This window comes from Amblyraja radiata, chromosome 25 (genome assembly GCF_010909765.2).
Source record: "Amblyraja radiata isolate CabotCenter1 chromosome 25, sAmbRad1.1.pri, whole genome shotgun sequence".
Lineage (NCBI taxonomy): Eukaryota > Metazoa > Chordata > Chondrichthyes > Rajiformes > Rajidae > Amblyraja > Amblyraja radiata.
Window position 1 is genome coordinate 37,324,412 of NC_045980.1, and position 22,718 is coordinate 37,347,129.

Genomic DNA, 22,718 nt, shown 5'->3' on the forward strand with positions numbered 1-22,718 from the left:
GAGTAGTTCCTGAGGATTGGCGGGTAGCAAACGTAACCCCACTTTTTAAGAAGGGAGGGAGAGAGAAAACGGGGAATTACAGACCAGTTAGTCTAACATCGGTAGTGGGGAAACTACTAGAGTCAGTTATTAAAGATGGGATAGCAGCACATTTGGAAAGTGGTGAAATCATTGGTCAAAGTCAGCATGGATTTACAAAAGGTAAATCATGTCTGACGAATCTTATAGAATTTTTCGAGGATGTAACCAGTAGCGTGGATAGGGGAGAACCAGTGGATGTGGTGTATCTGGACTTCCAGAAGGCTTTCGACAAGGTCCCACATAAGAGATTAGTATACAAACTTAAAGCACACGGCATTGGGGGTTCAGTATTGATGTGGATAGAGAACTGGCTGGCAAACAGGAAGCAAAGAGTAGGAGTAAATGGGTCCTTTTCACAATGGCAGGCAGTGACTAGTGGGGTACGCAAGGCTCAGTGCTGGGACCCCAGCTATTTACAATATATATTAATGATCTGGATGAGGGAATTGAATGCAATATCTCCAAGTTTGCGGATGACACTAAGCTGGGGGGCAGTGTTAGCTGTGAGGAGGATGCTAGGAGACTGCAAGGTGACTTGGATAGGCTGGGTGAGTGGGCAAATGTTTGGCAGATGCAGTATAATGTGGATAAATGTGAGGTTATCCATTTTGGTGGCAAAAACAGGAAAGCAGACTATTATCTAAATGGTGGCCGACTAGGAAAAGGGGAGATGCAGCGAGACCTGGGTGTCATGGTACACCAGTCATTGAAAGTAGGCATGCAGGTGCAGCAGGCAGTGAAGAAAGCGAATGGTATGTTAGCTTTCATAGCAAAAGGATTTGAGTATAGGAGCAGGGAGGTTCTACTGCAGTTGTACAGGGTCTTGGTGAGACCACACCTGGAGTATTGCGTACAGTTTTGGTCTCCAAATCTGAGGAAGGACATTATTGCCCTAGAGGGAGTGCAGAGAAGGTTCACGAGACTGATTCCTGGGATGTCAGGACTGTCTTATGAAGAAAGACTGGATAGACTTGGTTTATACTCTCTAGAATTTAGGAGATTGAGAGGGGATCTTATAGAAACTTACAAAATTCTTAAGGGGTTGGACAGGCTAGATGCAGGAAGATTGCTCCCGATGTTGGGGAAGTCCAGGACAAGGGGTCACAGCTTAAGGATAAGGGGGAAATCCTTTAAAACCGAGATGAGAAGAACCTTTTTCACACAGAGAGTGGTGAATCTCTGGAACTCTCTGCCACAGAGGGTAGTCGAGGCCAGTTCATTGGCTATATTTAAGAGGGAGTTAGATGTGGCCCTTGTGGCTAAGGGGATCAGAGGGTATGGAGAGAAGGCAGGTACGGGATACTGAGTTGGATGATCAGCCATGATCATATTGAATGGCGATGCAGGCTCGAAGGGCCGAATGGCCTACCCCTGCACCTAATTTCTATGTTTCTATGTTTCTATTGAATCTGGAAGGCTAATGTGTGCCCAGATGGAAGATGAGTGTTGTTTTATAAGCTTGCAGTAGGCTTTTTTAACAGTGCAGGAGACCTCAGACAAAGGTCAATTGGGAGTGAGATGGTGGATTAAAGTGGCAGGCATCTGAATGCTTGCAGTATTTCCTGTAAACCAAAGAGGAGGAGATTGCATTGTGAATATGAATATGTATGGAGAAGGACAAATGAATTGTTGTTTTATCTGTAAATCTGAATAGGGAGTCATGATGGGAATTGACCCTTCAAACTGCTCAGAGTGAATGTGTGCCTGTTGGAGTGACTTAATTGGAACCGGAAGAAATTGTGAAGGATGATCGGTTGAATGCAGAGGCTGGTGAGGTAACTTCTCTGCCACTTAAAATTTATCTCGTTGATGAAGGGCCTTTGGCTGACAAATTAACTTTCAGCAGGAGAAGTGGCTGTACTGGAGCCACTGAACGAATGCAGGTAGAGTTAAACTGTCTCTGGACAAGTGACCACAGCTCTTAAGTTTCAAAGCAATTATGAAAATTGATTAGGATGGTACAGAATTTAAAGTCTTGTCTTTGGGAAAGACTAATTTTTTAATATTACCTGACAGGACCTGGAAAAAGTAGACTGAGCATCTATGTGTGGGTAAATCTACATATGGCAGGTATTTAAAAAAATGTAATTGTAAACTCTCAAAGCCAGCATGTATCTGTAAAGGTGAAATTATAAGGAAGGCAAAACTGGGGAACCCTGAAAGTCAAGGAATATGTTGGGGATTGATTTTTTTTAAATTAAAAAACGGATAGCAGGTTTGGAGGACTGGAAATTAGTGAGAACCATCAGGAGAATTGAATATGTTGTGAGAGGGTAAAGAGTGGCCACAAAATATCGCAGGCAGACAAGATTATGTCGGGTTTGATTTTATCCTTGTGCATATTAAGAGCAAGAAGATAACCAGGGAAAGATGTAAAACTGTGTGGAGTCAGAATACATGGGTCAGGTTTTAAATGAATACAACAAATGAGAAAAACATAATTATTGCAGATTTTGGGGAGAGGGATGGAGTATATTATTTTTTTAAAAGGGGAGGTATTTGCTGTCTTAGAGGTGTAGAGTTTTACAGCATGGAAACTGATCCTTTGGCCCAATCTGGCTGTTCATACCATGTATTCATCATCCTCTGTGTGGAAATAGTTATCCTTAATGTGTGTTTTTTTTTTTTTTTAAATCTTCCCCTCATGGAATCTATGTCCACTAGTTTTAGACTTCCCTACTCATGGAACAGATTTTGCTGGCTTTCAGAATTTGAGAAACGTGCTGAGAGCTGTACAATTGAAAGAGGAACTGTCCTGTTTGCAGAGTCAGGGAGACACTCGGTACAATCCAAAAGATACTTAACTCGGCACATCATCCATGCGGTATTTAACTTGGAAGTGCTAATTCCGAATAAAAGGGTGTTGCTTCATATTTGACTCCTACTAAACATGTTGCTGAGAGTTGAATTGGAAACATAGGAAGTTGAAAAGTAAGAGCACTGCTAAGCCATTCACAACAGGCATAATGCTAGATTGCTTGGGCGCGATGAGCCTGAGTGGCTATTGTAGCCAGTCTTATTGTGACTGTTCTGGTTGAACTTCTGGTAGGTGATGACACCTGGGTTGATTGGAGATTTCACAACGGTAACATCTTTTGAATGGAGTGCTTAGGGGTTATAATTGTTCTTGTGAAACTAATATTTGGGTGGCATAAATATTACATGTTACTTATCAGCTTGTATGTAAATGTTGTTCATGTCTTGGTGATACAGACATGGACTGTTTTTGTTTTTGAGGCATTGTGAGTGGAATAGAACATTGGTTAGCCTCCCAGTTTTCAGATTTTTTTGATAAACGGAGGATTGTTTATGATGAGATTAATTCACTGTTTCACTGATCAAGTGAGAGATGTACAGAATAATTTGCATACTCTTCTTCTAAATGTTGTAGGATCTTTTGCATTTGTCTGAGAGGTCACATGGGTTAATTTGAACATATCATACAATACTGTAATGTTCTGTCAGTGCTGTGCTGAGTTTGATCCATGGAGTGAAATTTCAACCTAGATCTTTAAATCTGAATGGTGTCTGCTGGACCACAGATTGCTCACTGAGCCTTCTTTAACGAGTTTCATAATTGTATTGCTTTTGTGTTGGTTATTGAAAATTAACTAAAGCAGATAAATATCTCGTGATTAAAACTAATGTTTGAAATATGGGCAAACTCGTGTCCAAGTCTTTTATAAATTGTGCTGCTTCTTCCAAGACACAGATTAAAATATCCTCAAATGAGACACTTAACCAGGTTATAGTTGCAGGATTTTAGGATATCCAGTTTTCAATTTTTAATAACAAATTAAGACCAGTGCATTTACTTGAAGGGAGGGTAAACAGACCCGACAGATTTTAACTCACCAATACGTCTCCCATTTCCCAAGTCACTGTTATGTATTATTGATGGATGTAAAGGGCTAACTACAAAATGTCATTCAAGCCAGTTCATAGGTGGTGGGTAATGGGATCAATACCCTAATTATTTTAATTAGTCTCATGACTGCGATGCATCATTTAAAGTACAACTGGCATTAAGATTCGTGAGTAGGAACTACAGCTGGTAAATAGGATAAAGCATGGAGCAATAATTGACATTGGGGTGAGAAAAATGATCCGCATTGGATGGGAAGAACTAATCAAGCCTGCAGATATGCAGTCTGAACAAAATTGTTATTTTTAAATGAATCACTTCTGTATGAAACCTAAAGAGCACATTCCAAGGTATCGACAAACATTTTTGTCTCATAGCTGTTGGGCAAACAGCTGTGTCACTGGGATCATCTGCATCACAAACATGTATACTATTGTGATCATTGCTTCAGAGTGAATTATCTTGAAAGCAGATGGTGGTGTTTATGTGATGTGTAGACTAGTTGCTATGTTGGAAAATATGAATATTTTATTCCTAAAACCAGGCGATTCACAAGATGTTGTGTTATTTAAACACAATGGGGAAAATGTATAATTGGTAGCTTCAGTAAAACTCTTACCAATTCATATTGTTTTGTATTTCAATAAAAATCTGTCTTCTTGACAATCTTCCATAGCTTGAAATGAAATTACTGAGAAAGAATAAGACTCAGAGAAATGTTTGTGCTTGATTAATGTTTGGAAATAGTTTTTGTGTAAACTAACGCCCATAAAAGATATAATTGTTTTAATTGACACTGCAAGGGAGCAACTAGAAGGGTGTGAACCAAGCCAGTAGTTTAGTGCAAGTGAGCATTGAAGTTTGAAAGATTGTTGCCATTTAAATGTAAGTAAGAATATATTATAATTAATTAAGTAACCTGTTGTATTTAATGAGCAATGTTGGCTGCAAAATTGCAAACCTTCCATTAGCGATGTTTAAACTCAAATGTATTTTTCCTCGAGTACTTCACAGCATTGTGCACTGCAATCTCTGATACATTATAAGAGTATTGTGGCTTGATGAGTTGTGAATTTGCTTGACATCGAGCCTAACGTTTCATTCAGAATGAACTATAAGGTACTTAAAATTCTAATTTTGAGAACATTTGTTTGGCCATCACTTTTTCAAAAAGCATTTTAGTTTCTGATGCACAATTCCACATAAAAATGACAAAGTATCCAAACATCTCTGAAATTGTGCTTTTTGGAAACCAATTCAGAAATGCACTGATGGCCTAAAAATACTGGCAGAATTGAACTTTCTTCATAAAGAATGGCAGCTGTTATATAAATAGACAACGTTGTAGATTTGTGACACAAAATGAACTTGGTATTCCTTGTAATTAATAGAATCCTTTCATCCACAGTGAATCAATGAGCCTTCATTTTCTCCCCATTATTTTGTTAGCAGTATTGACTGTCTAGAGAAACGGTCTCATTTTCTCAGAATAAACCACTTCCTGAGGTCAGTGTTACTAAAAATAGTTTGCATTTCACAAAACTGCTTACAATCAAAATGTGATGTTTGAAATTTATTCTTCCGGCATTGTGGCGTTCACCAGTTCAGTCTCATAGCCTTAATGATTTTTATGCAATGCCCTATAACAATGTTGATTTATGCTTTAAGCATAATTATTGTCTTTTTTGTTGATTTCCTGCACATAGATTGCAGTTATTTCTAAGTTTTAAGAAGATAAATAGTTTTGGGGTATGGGTTTGTGTCCCTTTGACACACATTCAAGATAGATCAACTTGTTCTCAATAATTTCCAAAACTGCATGTTAGATTTCTCTATTTTATCAGTGGTTTGCAATGAATAGGAAAATGAGTATGTCAGTTAAATTCAGCTAGCCACGCTAACTTTGAAGTATTAAATAAAAGATAATATGAGAATTCACACTGCGATTTTCCATGGCATCACATTTCAGTTTATAGATTTTGAGATAATTAATTCCTCAATCGGTTAAAGACCCAGGTGGAAACATTTAATGGATTGATAATTGAATTTTGATGATAGTCAACTCAGATTGTTTTGAATTATCAACTGCATGTCACTTGTGTTGATTGGTATCACACCAAGAGCACTTTCTAAATAGTTTAAGATAAAGAAAATCTTGAATGGATGATAGATCATTCTTAAAAATATGAGGTTTCCTGCTTAGATGGAAGTTGACATACAATTGAGTATTTTGATATCCTGACTTTCCTGCAGGTGTTTCTTCTGATTATCACAATGGTTCCTCGTTAACAAGCACATTAACTTTAAAATGTACTGGTCTAAATCATATCATGCCTAGTGCTACCACATTGTTGGGGTGTCCTTTTGCCTAAAGACGTTCAAACATTTTACTTCTAAAACAAGTACTGTATTTCCCGGCAATGAAGACGCACTTGCGTCGAAGATGCACTCCCATTTTGAGCTGCTAAATTTTGAAAAAAGGCTGGCGGAATAAAAACATTAAAAAAAAATAAAATAAAAAGTAACAATTCAATTTACCCAAGGCTTCCAGATCTCCTCCATTCTGAATGACTGAATGGGTGCGGGGTGGAGGGTGACGGCAGGTGGAGAGATGATGGGAAAAACGGGAGCACACCGGGACAAGATTAATCAGCTGTGATCTTATAAATGACAATACTCGTTTAAGGGACCAATTGAGATTATTTGCGCTGACACAGGAGTAAGCTCCACTGCCCGCTTTCCTGTTATCCATCGCCCGCTGACCCGCTCCGCTCTATGAACTTTGCTCTTGAACTGGTCCCCTCACTGTCCAGTCTCCGAGCCAGGTCAAAAATAGGGATAACAAGAATTTCAAAACTAATACCAACTGCTTTTGTGCACATCTGTTGACAAGGCAGCAGCATTCTTATTCTCTCTGTTATACTCACTTGTCCGACAACCGCCACACACCTCCAAAACATGTCCCCGTTCAAATTTACATTGAAAGACACGGACCAGGCAGTGAATGCCATGCAGTGTCAACAAGCGCAGCAAGTGAGGCCATGTCCTGCTCCCAGCGGCAGTCGTAATTTAAGGATTTTTGGGAAGCGGCTGTCATGACGAGGCCGGGGAGTGGCAGGAGAGGGGTGTTCAGACGGAGAGCACTGCCAGAGGTGAGCGGGCCGGCAGAGAGCGCTGGGGTGGCGGCCGCTCACAGCCACCCGAGCTACTTCCCACCTCTGCCACAGTGCGGTGGCTCCGTGCCTGGAGCACCACGGCAGCGGTGAGTGAGTTGCTGGCATGATCCCCGACCCCCTCCTTCTGACCCGGGCCAGACTCCCCACGCGCTGTGAAAGGAACTCTTCTTCCCCCCCCCCCCTCCTTTGACTTGGCTATTCCAAGTCTATCTTTCTTTGCTAACAACATAACCTTCGGCCGCAGGTACATTTTCGTGCCTTACTTTTGGGTAAAAAATAGCATCTTCGTTGCCAGGAAATACATTAGCTCTTAATGAGGCCCCTATCTCCCTCCCCTCCCCCAACACCCCCTCCTTTGGCCATGCATTTCTTTTACATCAGGATTAGCAGCTGTGTTTGTCCTTCTTTCTGAAATTCCGTAGCAAAACAGACATTTTTACTTTAGTCTGTTAACACCAATATCCATGAATGAAGTTTCCGATCATCTGATCTAGTTTCTGTTTCCCTGGTTGCCATCTGCAAGATTGCAAAAATGTGTAAGTGACAGTTGGAAGTTGTTAAAATAGGCTGGCTTATGGTCTTAATGGTCTGCTGCTTTAACAGCGCAACTGCAAAACATAAAATATTCAGCAGTCAAATGTGAGGAAACTGAGTTGGCATTTCAGATCAATCTCCACCACTGAATCGGTACTTGAGAAGTGAGAAAAAAAATGGTACACCGAACAGAAAGAATGAAATAAAATTGGATTCAGAAGAGGAAATGGAGACCGGGAAAACAGCAGGCTGATCAGCCTTTGAACAGCCTCCAACTAATGTGATCATATTTAATGATCCACTTCAGCACCCTGTTCTCCCCCACATCCCCTGATCCTTTTGCACATTTAAAAAAAAACAATGCCTACCTACTTAGATGGCTCCAGTGGTGGAGAAACCCCAAGAGAGCTTTTTCTCTCTCATCCAGATCTGAGTTCTAAATGACATGACATATTTCCTAAATCTGCACTACTGGTTCTGAGCTCCCCAGCAATCAAAATAGTCCTTTGCATCTACTCTGTATAGTCCTCAAAACCGCAGTAATATGGATTGGATCTGACCCATCTTTCTTCATATACTGATCCTGTCATCCTAGCAATCAATTTAGTCAAACTTTATTGCACCACCTCATGATGAGAATGTCATCATGAGGTGCGTGCCAGGGGCGGCGTACGATTGGTGCTGAAACCCCCCCATACGGGAGCTGATCGCCCCGATGCGGAGGGCCAAAACGGCTACCAGAGTCAATATCGTATTGTCAACGGATGGCTCGAGGCCCCGGTAACTTTGTTTCGCTTTCCATCACAGTGAGGAATGTGGAGGAGTCATTGTGATGGATGTTTATGTTAAAATGTATTTTGTGTGTTCTGTTGCTTTTTATTTGTATGTCTGACTTGGCAAATGAAATTCCTCATATGTTGCAAAACATACTTGGCTAATAAAGTATTATTGTGATTGAGATAAGGTGCATTGTTGATTGAATTGTAAAGCTAAATCCATATTTGTGGCATAAGACTATATCGGGGAAAGATGTGTTTTACCCATGAGACTGAACATATTATAACACAATGGACAAGATCTGGAAATTACCTGTTTAGATCTGCAAAATGGTTGGAGATTAAAAAAAATGGAAATAACCCTTGGCAGTCTGTACACGTTGCATAGGAAGGAACTGCAGATGCTGATTTACATTGAAGGTAGACACAAAATGCTAGAGTAACTCAGCGGGTAAGGCAGCATGACAGGAGAAAAGGAGTAGCTGATATTTACTCCTCACACTCCCCTCCTCTCTGAACACCCCTCATTCCCCTCCACAGTACCTTACCTAAACCTTCTGTCCCCGACCCTTGCCATGTACGTCTCCTTCCCATAGGCAAGGCACAGAGGCGTAGTCTTCCAACACCCAGGGATGGCCCCTTCTCCTGTCCGCAACCGTCCTCCTCCTCGTGCACTCCCACGGGCAACCTTCTACCCGCTCTATACCTCTGTACATCAACTGTCTTAACCTTTCAAACCCCACCCCCCATTATCTAGTTTGAAGATGGGTTCCAACCCAAAACATCACCTACTCCTTTTCTCGAGGGATGCTGCCTGACCCGCTGAGTTACTCTCGCATTTTGTGTCTGTCTTCAGTCTGTAGACGTTATTAGCTTGCTTCCAGCTTGTGATCTAAGGATCTTTGTTAATTGATGTTCGCATTTACCCCCAATACCTGCAAAAGTGACCCAAGGTATGATATCTGTAAAACCACGGATGTAGCAGCAGGCAGTGGGATTAATGTATTGATTTATAATTGAAAAGCAGAATATTGAAGAAATGTTGAGAATAAAGGCAGACACTGATGTTTGAGCATTGTCATAGATGATGTTTTGTCACCTATACTTGCTGATTGCAGTCTATGAACCAGGAACTCAAGGATACAATTGCAGAGAGGGGTTGCCGTGTCCTAAGTCCAGCAGCTTTTAGATGAGTTTGATTGGAATTGTGGTGTTGAAGGTGGAACTGTAGTCAATAAATAGGTGTCTTACAAGGTGTCCTTGTTATCCAGATGTTCCAGGGAGATTGGGGGTGGTTTCTCTGTGGCCAGAGAGATGGTGTCAGCCATGAATCTGCTGCAGCATTGGCCGAGTTAATGAATCGAGGCTGGGAAGCCGACTTGATGTGTGTTATGACAAGCCTCTTGAAGCACTTAATGATAGTGATGTCAGAGTAACCAGATGGTAATAATTAAAACACTCTAGCTTGTTTATCTTTGGCATTGGGCTAATGGTTTTCTTAAAGCTGGAGGGAGCTTCAGATTGGAATAGGGAGAGAAGGTGCACACTCGTACTCCTGCCACCTGGTCTGAGCAGGTTTGGGAAGTATGGTCGGTGACTCCGTCTGGTCAAGTTGTTTTCTGTGGGTTCGCTCTCAGTAAGGCTGACCAGGGACCTGTGATGGTGGGCACTTGAGTCTGTTTGGGTGGGTAATGCCATTATACTGACCTTTTGTTCAAAACGAGCGTAGAATGCATTGAGCATGTTGGGGAAGGATGTGTTGTTACTGATAATACTGCTTGACTTTGCTTTGTAACCCATTATCCCATGCAGGTCTTGCCGCAATCGACGGGTGTCTGTAGTTAGTCTGGGATTCTAACTTGGTCTGTCACGTACTCCTACCATGTATTAAAAATTAACTCCACCTCACTTTTTTTTAACTACTTCAGATTGACTAGAATCTTTAGTTTAGTTTAATTTAGTTTCATTAGTTTCACAGAAAACAAGAAGATTGAAGGGGGATCTTAGAAACATAGAAACATAGAAAATAGGTGCAGGAGTAGGCCATTCGGCCCTTCGAGCCTGCACCGCAATTCAATAAGATCATGGCTGATCATCCAACTCGGTATCCTGTACCTGCCTTCTCTCCATACCCCCTGATCCCATTTAGCCACAAGGACCACATCTAACTCCCTCTTAAATATAGCCAATGAACTGGCCTCAACTACCTTCTGTGGCAGAGAATTCCAGAGATTCACCACTCTGTGTGGAAAATGTTTTCCTCATCTCAGTCCTAAAAGATTTCCCCCTTATCCTTAAACGGTGACCCCTTGTTCTGGACTTCCCCAACATCGGGAACAATCTTCCTGCATCTAGCCTGTCCAACCCCTTAAGAATTTTGTAATTCTTCATCCAAGACCGCAAATAATTGCAGTGCGTTGTAGTTGCAGCCCAGTCCAGTGTGTAAACCAACCTCCCTTCCATTGACTCCATCGACATTGCATGCTGCCTCGGCAAGGCCACCAGCATAATCAAGGACCAGTCTCACCCTGGTCATCCCTCTTCTTCCCTCTCCCATTGGGCAAGAGGCACAGAAGTTTGAAAACGCATACCTCCAGATTCAGAGACTGTTTCTTACCAACCCTTATTTCACTAACTAGAGAGCGGTCCTAATCTTCCACATTGGAAACCTTCAAACTATCTTTACCCCGACTCTACTGGACATTATCTTGCACTAAACATTATACCCTTTATCCTGTATCTGTACACTGCGGATGGTTTGATTGTAATCGTGTATATCTTTTTACCGGCTAGATAGCACACAAAATACTTTTCACTGTGCCTCAATACATGTGACGATAATAAATAAACTAAACTAAAGCTTTCTGTGGGTTCACCCTCGGAAAGGCAGATCTAACTTCTGCAAAAGTGATCCTGGGAAAATACGCACTCGAGTCTGATGGGATAGATGTCATTGCCCTGTTGCCATTCTGCTCAAAGCGAGCATAAAATGCAGTAAGAGACACAAAATTCTGGAGTACCTCAGCGAGTCAGGCAGCATCTCTGGAGAAAAGGCGTAGGTGACGTTTCGGGTCAAGTAAGAAACGTCACCTATTCCTTTTCTCCAGAGATGCTGCCTGACCCGCTGTTGCTCTAGCATTTAGTGTCTATCTTTGATGTAAACCACCATCTTCGATTCCTTCCTTCACATAGAATACATAAAGTTCATCGGGGAAGGCTGCACAATCACCAGAGATGCTGCCTGACTTAGCATTGCAGCCCATTATCGTATACTAGACCAAGGGGGAACCGTTGGGTCCCACGCGCGCACACACACGCACTATCCACCACACACGCGCATGCACTAACCACCCCCTTAATATTATATTTAAATTATTCATTCGGGGGGGGAGGGGAGTAGAGATTGAGGGGTGGGAGGGGGACACCACATCACAAGGGAGGGCTGGTTCCCGAACACAATACCCCACCACTCACCCATAGGTCCCAATATTCACCACACCCTAGAGAGGGAGGAGGGGGGGGGGGCAGAGAGAGAGGGAGGAGGGGCAGAGAAGGGCGGGGCAGAGAGGAAGGGCCCCCTTTCCTCCCCCCCCCTCCTCCCTCCTCCCCGCCCCCTCTCCTCCCTCCTCCCCGCCCCCTCTCCTCCCTCCTCCTCCCTCCTCCTCCCTCCTCCTCCCTCCTCCCCCCTCCTCCCCCTCCTCCCCCTCCTCCCCCCTCCTCCCCCCTCCTCCCCCCCCTCCCCCCCCTCCTCCCCCCCCCTCCCCCCTTCCCCCCCCCCTCCCCCCCTCTCCCCCCCCTCCCCCCCTCTCCCCCCCCCTCTCCCCCCCCCTCCCCCCCCTCTCCCCCCCCCTCCCCCCCCCTCTCCCCCCCCCCTCTCCCCCCCCCCCTCTCCCCCCCCCTCTCCCCCCCCCCCCCCCCCCCCCTCTCCCCCCCCTCCTCCCCCCCCCCCCCCTCCCCCCCCCTCCCCTCCCCCCCCCCCCCCCCCCCCTCCCCCCCCCCCCTTCCCCCCCCTCTCCTCCCCCCCCCCCCCCCTCTCCCCCCCCTCTCCCCCCCCCTCTCCCCCCCCCTCTCCTCCCCCCCCCCTCTCCCCCCCCCTCTCCCCCCCCTCTCCCCCCCCTCTGCCCCCGCCTCTCTCCCCCCCCCTCTCCCCCCCCCCTCTCCCCCTCTCCCCCCCCCTCTTCGCTCCCCCCCCTCTCCTCGCCCCCCCTCTCCCTCGCCTCCCCCCCTCTCCTCCCCGCCCCCTCTCCTCCCCCCCCCCCTCTCCCTCCCCCCCCCCCCCCCTCTCCTCCCCCCCCCTCTCCTCCCCCCCCTCTCCTCCCCCCCCCCCCCCCCCTCTCCTCCCCCCCCCCTCTCTCCTCCCCCCCCCCCCTCTCCTCCCCCCCCCCCTCTCCTCCTCCCCCCCCCTCTCCTCCCCCCCCCTCTCCTCCCCCCCCCTCTCTCCTCCCCCCCCTCTTCCTCCCCCCCCCTCTCCTCCCCCACCCCTCTCCTCCCCCCCCCCCCCCTCCTCCCCCCCCTCCTCCCCCCCCCCCCTCTCCTCCTCCCCCCCCCCTCCCTCCTCCCTCCCCCCCTCTCCTCCCCCCCCCTCTACCCTTCCTCCCCCCCTCTACCCTTCCTCCCCCCTCTACCCTTCCTCCCCCCTCTACCCTTCCTCCCCCCCCTTCCTCCCTCCTCCTCCCCCTCCCCTCCCCCCCTCTCCTCCCCCCTCTTCCCCCCCCTCATCCTCCTCCTCTCACCCCCCTTCTCCTCCCCCCCCCCTCCCTCCTCCCCTCCCCCTCTCCTCCCTCCTCCCCCCCTCCCTCCTCCCCCCCCTCTCCCCCCCCCTCTCCTCCCCCCCCTCTCCCCCCCCCCCCCTCCCCCCCCTCCCCTCCCCCCCCTCCCCTCCCCCCCCTCTCCCCCCCCCCTCTCCCCCTTCTCCTCCCCCCCTCTCTCCTCCCCTCCTCCCTCCCCCCCTCCCCCCCTCCCCCCCCCCCCCCCCTCTTCCCCCCCCCCCTCTCCTCCCCCCTCGCCCCCCCCTCCTCTCCCCCCCTCTCCTCCCCCCCCTCTCCCCCCCCTCCCCCCCTCTCTCCCCCCTCTCCTCCCCCCTCCCCCCTCTCCCCCCCCCCCTCTCCTCCCTCCCCCTCTCCCCCTCTCCCCCCCTCTCCCCCCCTCTCCCCCCCCCTCCCTCCCTCTTCCCCTCCCCCCCCCCCTCCCCCCCCCTCCCCCCCCCCCCCCTCTCCTCCCCCCCTCTCCTCCTCCTCCTTCCCCCTCTCCTCCTCCCTCCCCCTCTCCTCCCCCCCTCTCCCCCCCCCCCCCCCCCCTCTCCCCCCCTCCCCTCCCCCCTCCTCTCCTCCCTCCCCCCCTCCCCCCCTCTCCTCTCCCCCCCTCTCCTCCCTCCCCCCCTCCCCCCTCTCCTCCCCTCCCCCCTCTCCTCCCCCCCCCTCTCTCAAATTTGATTGCATCCTAGTGTACATGACAATAAACAAATCTGAATCTGTAGCCGAGGACCCAAAACCGATTCCTTTGGCGTCGTGCTAGTATTTGTCTGCTTACCTGAACACATTCATTAATTCCTACTGTTTCTTTTGTTCTTTAACCAATTGTTTGCAAATGCAATAGGTTTTACCACTAATGTAGATGCTATGCTAAATAGTCTGGAGAGGGCCTGGACCCAAAACCTCATCTGTCCATTCCCTCCAGAGAAGCTGCCTGGACTAAGATACTTCAGCAATCTCACTCAAGATTTAGCATCTACGTCCTTATGTCTCCTAGTCTCCAGTTTTCAGAATGACCTTCCATTTTTCATTATCCTTTGATCTACTAGAATGTTCCAGCACTGAAAATGTTGATTAGCATCAGCCATATTTAAGATTTTTATTTCTTATTATCCTTTGATTGACAATAATATCACATATAGATGATCTGTGTTATGTTTCTCAGACAAAACCTGTAAGATAAATTTCCCAATGTTCTCTAGCTGACACCTTAAATACTCTAGGTTCAGGTCTCTAACTTCTGCTTGCACTATTACAATCTGGAGGTTCTTGTTAAAATTCTGCCATACAGTGATTATATTTCCCTGGAGTATCCTGTGGAATGATTGCTAATTAACCCCATCTCTGAACAAGATGAGACCTAAAATAGCCATCTCCCTAGTTGTTTCCATGACTTAATTGATGTGAAACTGTCCCTGAATACACTTTATAAATTTGTGCTTCAAACTGCTTTTGCTGATTTGACCTGCCAAGTCCATATGAAAGTTAAAGCCACCCAAACAACCTGCTACAAGCTAGTCTCATTTCTTGATTAATGTTCTCTTCAATTATTTTGCTCTTTGAGCGTGATAAAAGAGATGTCTGTATTTTTTTTAAATTTTATATATCTTTACACCTCTCATTCTGCAGCCTGCAAAACCAGTCAATGTCTTATTAGTCAATGCTCCTTATTGTCTAATGCTTTTAGAGTGCAGAGGTGACTCACCAGAATGTTGTCTTGGCTGGAGGAATTTAATTATGGTGAGAGATTGCATAGACTGCGTTTGTTTTCCTTGGAGCAAAGGTGACCTTGTAGAGTTGAATACAATTTCGAGAGGCATAGATAGGGTAGATGGTCAGAATCTGTTTCCAATGGTAGTGGAGTCTAACACAGGAGGATACGTATTTAGGAATAGGAATACTTTATTGTCACATGTGACTAGGCACAGTAAAATTATTTGCTTGCATACAGGAGTTTTAAAGAAGATCTGAGGGGAAGGTTGTTCCCCCCCCCCCCCCCCCCCCCCCCCCCCCCACACACTGGTTAATATCTGGAAGGTGCTGCCTGAGGAGGTGATGGAATTGGATAGAGTTACAATATTTAAAAGGTGTTTAGGTACTTGAACAGGCAAGTTGAAAGATAAATGTTCTAGTGTTCTTCATGTTCTGGGGCTGTAGCAGCTACTGCTGTTTCCAAGGCAGTCCTTTGGAATTGAAGGTAACTTCTACTGAGTAGTAGTGGAAGGTGCCAGTGTTTGATTTCTTTCCATGGCGTTATTGGTTACTCTCCAGGATGGTACAATAGCAAGGAGGTTTAAGTCTTTAAGTTAGGAGACCAGACCCATCTGCATTAACCTTGAATACACACAGATGGTTTCTGACCACCCACTTGATTTAAATGCACATACATAATTCTGCGGACACACTCTTCCTCTACTCCCCTCCCTTTGCCTCCTTGCGTCTGAGCTACCTCTTTAACTGTCTCGATCTTTCTCTTGTCCTTGTTACTTGTTACATGTCCTTGTCCTTTTGGTGCTCTCCTCTGTCACTTGCCTCCTCTGTTTTCACTTCCTTCAACTTTTGGTTCCCATATATCTACACCACCTTTGCTGCTCCTTAACCTTCCAGTTGCTAGTAAGACTACTTTGATTTGCATCCTAATTGCCAATTGTCATACCTGGGCCCTTACAGCGTTGGCAGTTGAAGTTTAGAGATTAGCCCAGAATCCCATGATCTCTTCTGGGAAACTCAAGACTATTTTGTATAGAGTGTTTCAGCTGATGAAGGCAAGCATGTCATATGCATTCACCATCCTGTCTTCTAATGTAGCCACTTTGAGAAAACTATATCCTTGAACCACAAGGTCTCCATGTTTCCCAGGGCCCTGCCTTTCATAGTGTCCTACCCTGATTTAAAATTTCAGAATGCATCACTACGTAGTTGTCTGAGTTAAATTCTATCTGTTATTTTCTTGTCCACTTTCCGAGTTGATCTGTATCCTGTTGTAATCTTAAACAACAACCTTCATTGTCCACTATATCAAATGAAAAGTTATGCTCCTGAAAATCTAACTCTCCGCAGAGGCCATCCACCCTTCAGAATATTTCCAGAACTCTAAACATGTTGCAAATCTGAATTTAAAACACTTTTTTTTGATGATGGGAACTGAATAAGAGCATTTAATTTATTTAAATAAAATTTGCTTTGTATGCAAATGGGTGGAAAAGCTGGACTTGTTTGCAGTCTCAAAGGGAAAGATCCAATCAAGTGTTACCTGGTCTCAACATCCTCACTTAGGGTGGGTCCAAGAATTTATTCAGTTGTTTGATTTAGGCAGTAGTCAGCTGAAAATCTCTTGTGGTTCTGTGCAGTTGAGGAAATTCTGGGCCACTGTCAGTTTACAGTGCATTTTCCTTTTTATTTTGTTCCCCTAAAATCCAAGGATTTTTCTCTTGGTTTATAGATACAGAGTGGAAACGGGCCCCTCGGCCCCCTGAGTCCATGCCCACTACCGATCACCCGCATTGTTCTGTCATCCCACCTTTGCATCCTACACACTAGGAGCAATTTACAGAAGCCAATCAACCTACAAACCCACATATATCTTTGGAACGTGGGAGGAAACCAATGCACTCGGAGAAAACCCATGCGGTCTCAGGGAGAATGTAAAAACTCAGCAAAGACAGCACCTGAGGTCAGGATCAAACCCGGGTCTCTAGCACTGAGGCAGTAACTGTACTGCTGCGCACGGTGCCACCCGTGGGGACCCTGATATTGAGGATCCATTAGCTACATTTCTGTTGAACTGGACCCGTGCCCCATTGTCCGCTCCATGTTTGACTTGGTTTACATAATTGAAGCAGTCGGAGATTCTTTCATCCATCATCTCAAACAGTATGAGTGAAGTGATGCAATTCTTGTGGAAGTAACCTGAACAGTGAAACAGCTGTACAGTTGCTATTTCCATTCTGGACATAACAGGAAATCAACATTGGCCAAGGTTTGTGATCCCATGTAGGCACAGCTATTTCATAGACCAGAAATGTACTTAGCACCAATCATCAACTTGGAAGCATAACATTTTAATAAGTGGCAATTTAAAACGATTGATTTTGAAAACTTGCCTTAAGCACATTGGCACGGCAACATGGTTCTGTCAGATTTATTTTCCAGCTGCATAGTGCAAACCTAATTATATGATCTAGTCTTGTCAGATTACAGCCTCTGCAGTCTCTTGCAACTGCCCTTGCCTGGTCTGGTCTCTAAACCTCCAGAAATTGAATTTAGTAAGGCATTTGATCAAGTCCCCCATGATGGGCTGATCTAGAAGATTAAGATGGGAGATTAACAATGACTTGGTCATATGGAATTAGAACAAATTAAAAAAAATCTCAAGCGAAAATCTCAACTCTAACGTCCAAGGGAAGGTGACGGCTGGAGGCCCGGAAGTTGCAGGAATGCTAGCATTTATTATCCAATTCTAATTCCTACTGAATTTGGCTCATTGTTTACACCATATGTTCAAATGGATGTGAGGGATCCCTTGGCTGTTTCAGAGGAATAGTAAGAATTACTGCTGTTTTTTGTGACATTTCTTTCAACTAACTGTATCAATGCACGTGAATTAGCCATTTATTACCTAATTGTGGGACTTTTAATTGTCTCCACAAATGGACTGTTTGCTTGCATGTTAGTGACCACATTCAGAAACATTAATTGACTGCTTTGGAGTGCCCTGAGAGTTTTAAGGTGGAATGCGAATGTGAGTGTTCTTTACATGCATACATTTTCCTGTTTTGATCAGATTCAGATTTGTTTATTGCCATAGATACCAGGAAGCACTGAAATTCCTTATTCACATGAGGTTCAGAGTAAACTGTATACATTAATGATAATACAACATGTACAAAACAGTAGAGTGGTGCGGGATTGTAGTGCAATCCGCAACAGCAAGAAAAATTAAAATACAATGTCGGAATAATCAAATGAGGTAGAGTTGAGAATAAGAGTACTTGGTCACACCTCCAGGATTGGAGTGTGAAAGAGATGATTGGTTCAGGAGCTGGATAGCAATGAGGAAGGAAGTGACCATCCTGTGATGGGGATTGGGCTGTATTTACCACTCTCTGCCGGCTCGGGCAGTTGAGAGCAATGTAGTTGCTAGAGTAGGTGGGGATGAATCCGGTCAGAATACATTTTTCATTGCACATGTCATAGTCATAGGGCACGGAAACAGGCTCCTCAGCCCAACGTCTGGAGAGGTATGAGGGAATCTTCATGGCCATGCTCAATATTCTCAGATGCCTAAGAAAGTAAATGTTCTAATGTGCTTTCCGGATCACTGCTCAGTGTACAGGCACCAGGTCAGGTTGCTGGTGATATGAATGATTAGAAACTTGAAGCTGTTAACCACCTCTACAGCAGCTTTGTTGTTGAGGACAGAGATGAATTCACTTAAAACACGCCAACGTTAAGGGCTAGGTGTTGTTGTCCTGACACTATGACAGTTCTTGATCTGTATCCTGTATTTCGTCTGGCTGATGTTGATCCGACAACAGTGGCATCATCAGCGAACATAAACATCAAATTGGCATTGAAATTGGCCCCATTGTCACCAAAATTGTAATCGTTTTGTGAGATTCCTTTAGAGCTACAGCTGTGCTGGCTTGCAGTTTGGCAGTAGATGATACAACAGAAGAGTGAGGTGTTGCACTTTGGTACGCAAACCAGTTCGGGACTGGCACAGTAAATGGCAGAGCCCTGGAGTATTGCAGAACAGACAGATCTTGGAGTACATGTGCATGGTTCCCAAGACTTGCAAGTAATCGATGCTCTACCAGGTGAGTATTTGGATCTCTGGACAGTAAGCAGGGGTGGAAGAGCAGGTGTACAATTTCATGTAGTTGCAAGGGAAGATGGAATGATAATTTTATGCAGCTAACCAAAATTTCAATGTTAAACTTTAAAAAGTTGTACTCTTAAATCAGATGAAGAATTGTACATTACAAGGCACAATGTGACAGGTATTTCCTTTATTGTAAGATGGAAAAACTTAATGATGGTTGAGCAAATGGCAAGATAAATTTCAGATTTTATTCATTGGTTTAAAGGGTTAAATGGTAACTGGATTCAAGCATTCCAAACATGTTTGTGTGTTGGATTTGAGGAATATGAGTATAACTCAGAAGTTGTCTGTTAGTTGTTGTTATCATTTAAGTACCTTATCTGGATGTCCCTGATAAAGATAAGCATTGAAAGCATTTATCTTGCCATGAGTGCTGCTGTGGTTGCTAAGTTATCAATTATTTATCTTGGAGGCTGAAATGTAAGGTACAAAATACCACAGTGAATCAACTAAATGTCAAACAGTCGAATACATCAATCAAAATAATACAGAAATGCAGTTAAGATGCATTGCACATTGGTGTATGCGACAATAAACTAATCTCAATCTGAATACTATTAATGGCTCCTGTTGCGTTCAAATCTATTCTAAAATGTACAAAAAAATGTGGCATTTTTATAGTTTAATCCTTTAATTGAAACTGCCCTTGAATGGATATTGATCTAACAAAACTGAAAAATAAAAGTAAAGGTCAGACCGCTTTTAGAGGTGGCAAGTGCCTCTCAATAGCTTCATTGAAAACATATTGTTATTAACTAATTTTAAGCACGTCTGATTATCTAGTTCCATTCAAGTTTTCTTTATATGATCCAGTTTGTTACAGAATTTGAAATTTGAAATTGAAATGTATAAATAACCAACTAAAAAATCTTAAATGATAGACAAGAATCTGCCAACATCATTTTACAATATCACACAACGTTCTCTAGCATCACAAGTGAATATCTGTCATCTGTTTTTCTGTGCCACTAAAGCTGTTATTTTACACTAAAACAATGATATTGTCATTTGGCTTTTGATGCCGAGGGTTTAAATCAATGCGAAAGTAGGCCAAAGTCTCATGAGATTCAAAAAATGTGATTCAAAATTTCATGTTGATGCAGTTATAATTGCACAAGGTAAATTGTGTTTAAAAAAAAAAAAAAAAAATGTGTTTAATCATACCACCAGATAATCAGAAATTAAAAAAAAAAAAACGATGAATGCTTTTAGGAAGTTGCAATATTTATTTCAATAATATTTCCAATATTTTTGTGTTATGTGAAAATATTCAACATTCTCAAAATTCCTTGGTATGAATTTGTTCATGAAGAAATGTAACATACTTCAGTCAAACATGCAAGCTGGTAATTTACTATTAAATTCTTATTGGTTTAAAATGTGATTATCAGCTTTAGTGTGACTGGCTCCAATATGAATCCTATCCGTTATCCTATCCTATCTGGTATTCAATCGATATTGATTTTGGCATCCTGAAACCCTTGAAGAGAAATGTATATTCTTGAGCATTTAAAAAAAAAAAAGCTGTCTGTATAGAAATACTTATGTAGATAGGCGATGCCCAACAATCCGTGATAATATCCCATATTTTCAAAATGAATAGAGTTGCACAAGATTGCAGATTCTGAAATCAGTAGCAACAAGTTCCCTAGAGGAACTCATCGGGTTGAGCAGCAGCTGTGGAAGAAATGTTTAAATGTGAATATGAGAGCCAAATCTTGTATTTTGGATGATTATTTATGAGAGTGGGACAATGGATGTTGTCTACATAAACTATATAAACAATTCATCAATGTTTCTCATGGTAGGCTGATCCAGAAGATTAAGATGGAATAAGATTCATGGTGACTTAGTAAATTCAATGAAAGTTGGTTTGGCCATTGAAGGCAAGAGTAGTGGTGGAGGGGAGGGGGGTGTCCCAACTAGAAATCCATGACTAGTGGTAAGGATCATTGATGGAACCCAGCTTTGTGATACATACAAATTATTTGGATGATAATGTAGGTCAGCTGATTAGTAAATTTGCAGATAACACAAATTGGATGAGTATGGAAGGTTGTCAAATGTAACTTCGGGCAGAGTAATGGCAAATGGAGTTTAATCTGCACAAATGGTGTGTTGTGCTCTGGAAAGTCGATTGTAAGGCGAAAGACTGCAGTAAAAGGCCCCTGAGGGGCATTGATGTACAGAGGGATCTAAGGGTCCATAGCTCCATGAAAGTGACAACGCAAGTACGTAAGGCAAGTACACAAGTAAAGAAGGCATATGGCATGCTGCTTTTATTAGTTAGTGTATCAAAATCGGGAGGTTGTGTTGAAACTATGTAAACTTTGAGACCATATACGGAGTATTGTATATGGTTCTGTTTGCAGCATAATAGGAAGGATGTGGAGACTCTGAAGAGAATACAAAAGATATTCACCAGGCAGCTTCCTGAATTAGCTCCAAGGATAGGTTGGACATATTTGGATTACATTCTCTGTAGCATTGGAGGCTGAGGAGCGACATAATTGGGTTAAATAGAAATCATGTATTTTATACAATCAGCAATGGGTGCACGGAGTGTGCTGCCATGGAAGCAGTTATGATAGCAACATTTGAGGCATTAGAGGCATATGAAAGACAGGGAATGGGGGGATGTGGACTATGTGCAAACAGGTAGAATTAGTTTAATTTGACATCATGACATAGACATAGCACAGACATAGTAGACTGAAGAGTCTGTCCCTTTGCCATATTATTCTATCTGTCACATAGTCTGTGCTAATTCAACTATACATCATTTTTCAAAATTATTTGTTTTCACTGCCACGGCAACAATCTGAAGATACAGTATATGGCATTTACAGACAAATTAGTGTGATTTATTATGATCATGTTTGTCACAAATCAACATTTCTGTAATGTTGCCATAAATATGGATTTAAAATGTTGTGTGAATTAATATAATGGGTTCATCTTTTTTCTGTCTCTAATTGTTTGTAATTAATAGAATTCACTCTTTTACATCCTTCACAGTATGTTTAGGAACTAATCTAATAATAGGTAGCATGTTCAATTGTGACAATTGAACAGGAGCCAGTTTAAAAGCCTACTGTGTAATAGGATCAACAATATTATTGCAATGTATTGTGGTTCTGTAAAGGAGAATTTTAATACCTATTATCCTTCCTCAGCAAAAAAAAGGTCCCTGTTGCACATATTGAAGGACTTCAGACTTGATACAAATTGAATCATAATGATTTATGGCAAACTGAAATCAACTAGGTGAGATGTACCGTGTTTCCCAGCAATGAAGTCACACCCCCATTTTGAGTTGCTAAATTTTGAAAAATGGCTTGCGGGACATAAAATTTCTCACGCTCAAAAAAAGAAAACAAAAAAATAAAAATAAAGAAAGTGACAATTCAATTTCCCCAAGGCTTCCAGATCTCCTGCATTCTGAATGACTGAATGGGTGGGGGATGGAGGGTGGCGGCAGATGGAGAGATAGTGGGGAAAAACGGGAGCGCTAAGGAACTAGGAAATTCAAACATAAGGATCAGTAATGCCAAAACGGGAGCGGCCGCTGGGACCGGACAGCATCCCCGGGCCAGCAGAAGGCTCTGAGGTGGCGGCCGGTTCCCCTGTCCAGTCCAGGCGGCCGCTCGC

The 22,718-nt window shown here is 43.9% G+C and overlaps 1 protein-coding gene across 9 annotated transcripts in view; it reads left to right on the forward strand.

Annotated features, from left to right (window-relative positions):
- The window catches only part of fbrsl1 (fibrosin like 1), a 541,590-nt gene that overhangs the window by 55,780 nt on the left and 463,092 nt on the right, over positions 1-22,718 (forward strand). The window lies entirely within an intron of this gene.